The sequence below is a fragment of the Lepeophtheirus salmonis genome, chromosome Z (genome assembly GCF_016086655.4).
Source record: "Lepeophtheirus salmonis chromosome Z, UVic_Lsal_1.4, whole genome shotgun sequence".
Taxonomy (NCBI): domain Eukaryota; kingdom Metazoa; phylum Arthropoda; class Copepoda; order Siphonostomatoida; family Caligidae; genus Lepeophtheirus; species Lepeophtheirus salmonis.
Genome location: NC_092584.1, coordinates 23,605,555 through 23,610,510, shown reverse-complemented (window position 1 = coordinate 23,610,510; position 4,956 = coordinate 23,605,555). Strand labels below are relative to the sequence as shown.

General features: G+C 33.9%; 2 long non-coding RNA genes across 2 annotated transcripts; both read left to right on the top strand.

Moving 5' to 3' along the window:
* Positions 1-1,137: 1,137 nt before the first annotated feature.
* Positions 1,138-2,410, top strand: LOC139907344 (uncharacterized). The gene is made up of 3 exons (XR_011783890.1): positions 1,138-1,498; positions 1,609-2,206; positions 2,268-2,410. It is a non-coding gene; the product is annotated as an uncharacterized lncRNA (long non-coding RNA).
* A 1,798-nt stretch (positions 2,411-4,208) lies between these two features.
* Positions 4,209-4,619, top strand: LOC139907345 (uncharacterized). Its single transcript, XR_011783891.1, has 2 exons — positions 4,209-4,295; positions 4,389-4,619. It is a non-coding gene; the product is annotated as an uncharacterized lncRNA (long non-coding RNA).
* Positions 4,620-4,956: the final 337 nt, after the last annotated feature.

Genomic DNA, 4,956 nt, shown 5'->3' with positions numbered 1-4,956 from the left:
GCATAGTGTTAGAAAGATAATATTTCGTACAAAAAAACTTTTTAAGGTATTTTGTCATTTTTTGACTCAAGCAAATCATTTCACATTCCTGAAAGGAGTGAATTGTTTTGATTTGTATATGTGGTTCCTCAATACAAAAGCAAGCTAGAATTGATAGAATGGATTTGTATTCTTCGACAAATGTTTTTCAAGGTCTATCTACTAATTATTCTTACTAACCTCTTGTGGATGTCGCAAATTGCACTTGAAAAGGCCGAAAATGATTGTCACAATAAAATAATGAAATTTGACATATAAATCTATACCGGGTGCAGATATCTGTTTATCGCATCAAATAAGGTTCTAAACCATAAACTAAAGAACTCTAATATCATCCCACAAATTTGTATAATAAGCCTATAGTTGTTTCAAATATGTCCATGAAATATTGGGCTGCATGTCATAGGTGTATTAAAAGAAATATATTATTTTTCCAATAGTTGGCTTTAATAATGTTTATCTTATGTAAATGTGATTGGTTTATATTAGATGGTGTCATAAAAGATAGGAAAAAGACTTAGATTTTTGTAGGAAAAAAGACTTCCATCATTTTGTCATTGTTTGAGCGCAACACACTGGGCGTCAAAGATGGGCATCAACATTTAAAATAGCATTAGTTCAGGGAAACTATTCTAGTTATATTTAAGCTGAAATATATTTATTTTATTATGCATTTCTTAAACAGTTTACACAAAAAAAAATAAAAATATGAAAATTCTTATTTTTTAGAGGAAGAAATTTAACACCAGTACGACCTATTAAATATTGTACCATTAATAAGTTGGAGCACACGCAACAACCATTTATCATTTTCTATATTTTAAAGGTTAGTTTTTTCGTTAGAAATATGTCAACTCTAAATATAATTAATTATGTTAACAGTTGTAAAAAATATGAATTACTATTCAGCGAAATTGAATAAGAACTCTCAAACGCCTAGGCAAACTCATATTTTTATAATATAAGTAAAGTATTTTAAGTTCAAATATATAATGATTATATTTCAGATCAATAATAATAATAACAAGAAGAAATGATCAACTTGATCAAATTAAACTTCAACAGTACTCTTTATACGAAAGAAAAGAAAAAAAAATCACTCTTTTTGTTTCTTCCGTATCGTCTACTACAAAAGAAAATAAACAATAGATCACACAAACAAAATAAACAAAACAAAACAAGAGTAATTAATTTATTAAATGGATCTTGTAATGCGCACAGTTGAAGATTCAGGTAGGATCCTGGCGATTCCAAAAGCAGGACGGAGTCTACTTGGCTTATTTTTAACAAAAACGTAGTCAGCCTTCCTCAGACGATTGTTGAACGTTTTTCTCTGGACTACTCTTGAGGAACGTGACCCAAGTTCACCATCGTCCCGAAGAAGCGCCCCACATCGACATCTCCCTTAGGAATAGGAAACGAATCGAAGAAGCCTAAAGCCAAAGATCCAGTGCGACTAGTAAGTAACTGGAAGGGCGAATATTTAGATCCTTAATCCATTGGTACTGAATTCCTCAGTCCACACTAAACAATAGGCAGAACATTCATCCAATTTTCTTTCTCTTCTAGTATCCGTGCAACTAGCCCAGTTTTTAGGGATCTGTGGAACCGTTCAATAAGCCCGTTTGATTCAAGATGATATGATGTGGTCGTCCTATTTGCGATTCCTAGTGCCCTGCAAACACACGTCCTAATAGTACTTGTGAATTGCATCCCCCTGTCTCTGACAATGTCAGGTACTCCAAATCTTGATATCCAACCGTTCAAGAAAGCTCTAGCCACTGTACTAGAGGTGATATTAGGAATTGGGATCACTTCCAGCCACTTCGTATACCAGTCCATCAAAGTCAGGGCATAGCGCTCTCCTTTGACTAGTGTGAACGGGCAAATTATATCAATATGGATGAAAGCAAGTCTCGCTGATGGTGGATCGAAAGAGTAAGTGGGCTTGGAGGTTCTGAAAGGCTTCGTTTGTTGTCATGTGGTGAATTCTTCAGTAATTTTTTAAATATCAGAACGCAATTTAGGCCAAACGTAGGAAAGATATACCCTTTTTAAAGTCTCCTTGAATCCTGGATGATTATCTTTGTGGTTTGAATGAATAATTCGTTGGCGAAGTTCTGGAGAGGACAATACGACACTAAAGAAGTCTTCGTTGCCGAAGCCTGTAAGTAAAGCTCCTGAAACACACTTGAGACTAGGTTTAACTTTAAAATATAACAATTTAGGGTTATGGAGTCTTTGATCTTCAATGACATCTTGAATAAAATTGGGACTTGATTTGATGTTGTTGACATTTCTCGAAAGAATATCCGCGGTGTGGTTTAATTTTCTTGAAACATGCTCAATCCTGCAATTAAACTCTGCTACATATACAAATGTACGGAATTGTCTTGGAGTCGAGGAGGGATTGTGGATGTTTATCGCTGACACTATATCTGTGAATAATCTAAAATTTTGTTCATCTAATTCCCACATAAAATGTTTAATGCTTTCCTTAATAGCAAGTAATTCCATATCAAAAGTTGAATATTTCTTTTGCGTTTCAGATAAGGCTTTAGACCAAAATGCTAGTGGTTGCCAGGGCCCATTCACTTTCTGTTCCAGAACGGCTCCCATTCCAGTATCAGACGCATCTGTTATAAGGGCTAAAGGTAACGAGTTGTCCCGGAAGAAAAGTTGAGTACTTGAGGATAAACTGTGTTTTATACCTTGAAAAGCTCTTTCACAATCATCATTCCATAGAATTTCAATTTTTTCTTTAAAACTGGATATAACATCACTGTCCCTTTTGACAAATTTTTGATGAATTGTGAATAGATTTGAGCCATGCCTAAAAATCTCTGTAAATAATCTTTCGATTTTGGAGATGAAATTCTTGTAGTAGCTGCAACTTTCGATTTAAGAGGTTTAAAACCCTCTGGTGAATAGAATGTCCAAGGAACTCAACAGAGTCCCTCAAAAACTCGCATTTTTCAAGAGAAAATATCAAGCCTGAAGTTTTGAGCTGCAACAAGACTGCATTTATGGACTACCAATGTCCATCCCTTGTCCGAGAAGCTATCAATATATCATCAAGATACACGAAGACATTTTTAATTCCCCTCAAAACAGTATCGATGAGTCATTAGAATGTATGGACAACGTTTTTAAGCCCAAACGGCATTCTCAAGTGCTCATACAACACAGATTGCGTAAGGATAGCTGTTTTACTCATGGAGTCTTCAGTCAGGGGTATTTTATTGCAAACTCTGAGCAAGTCCATTTTACTAAAAAAATTACATCCCTCTTAGGTTGGCCATAAAATCCCTTAAATTTGGAAGAGGATATTGATCTAGATACGTCATGTTAATTAATTGACGATAATCACCACACATTCGCCAGCCTCCTTTGGCTTTAGGTACTACATGAATCGCTGATGAAAAATTTGAAGAAGATGGACGAATTATTACCTTCTCTACAAGTCTATCAATTTCGTTTTTAACAGAATTGAGTTTAACATCATCCAGCTTGCTGTATTTTACAAAGCAGGGAGGACCCTTAGTTTCGATGTGATGTTCAACTCCATGAGCTGGGTAAGATTCAGCGAATTTTTTATCATAGAAAACTTCAGGGTATTGAGATTGAACCCATTGGGCTTCTGATAATTCTGAAATGACGCATGGATCATTAAAAAACATTTTCTTATTGAATTGGTTAATATTAATTTTGTAGAAATGAAGAAAATCATCCCTAAAATAGGGTGGCCTCTAGATACAACAATAAATTTCCCTTGGAAAGTTCCTAGATTTTCTATTTGTACCCTTAGAGTTTTAGTACCGAGAAATTCTGCTGGATTCCCTCCATAACCAAAGATAGGTGGTATTTTAACACGAATGAAATCTTTACAATTCGTCGGGGATATAACGGATACCTGGGCACCCGTATCTACAAGAAAATTAATTGAATTTATATTGTCTTTAATTAATAAGAAATTTGAAGGATTATTTAATGCCTCGGTCCCATGCAACCGAGGACAATTTAGTTTTTTTGAATCAATGAATTAAAATGACAATCAGGACCAGAGCACACAGTTGCATTCAAACCAAATTTTTTTTAATTTTACAGATGTTGAGGACTTCGAAAAAGCTCCACTAGGTCTCTTCTTAATCAAAGATGTGACAGTGGGAGAAGAAGAAGCTGGATCCTCGACAGTAGAAATGGAAGTGTTTGTGACTTCCTTCGCAGCCGTACACATATCTGCTAAATTCTTAGTCGTAAGTGTTGATTGTACTCTCAAATATCCCTGTTGTTCCTTTGGAGCATTCCTTGTTAGTGCCTCTTTAATCACTTTCACGTAAATCCTTTAGGTATTCCTCATCCAGAAGACGTTCAACCTCATCTTTTACCTCCATGCTCGAGAGACCGGAAGTATCAACCATCATGTCGACTATTCTTTTTCTCCTTGCGGAAGATGATAGTATAATAAATATATACTCCTTTTGATATGACGCCACGCTCGATACTTCAAAAATGATTGTAGACTGAAAACGACATACTTAGAAACATAACTTTTATTAATATATTTAATTGATTAAAAACACTTATTTAAAAAATATATATATATTTTATAAAAAGGAATTATTTATAAAAATAATTTTATAAAAGTCACTTTAAAAAAAGTATTTTATACAAAGGCCATTTAAAAAAAAGTATTATATAAAAAACCCTCGGGGGGAAAAAAATTATATTGAAAATAAGATTAAAAATTTCTTTTAAAACATAAAACTTCAAATTAAAAATAATAAGAAAATAGAGCCTTATTAATACGAACCATTTATCCATGCTAAATACCTTTGTCATTCTAAAAGCAGGTCTGATTAAAGTCATTTGCTTACTTAGAACTTTTATGAGGAAAATGTTTTAGACTTGACTTTA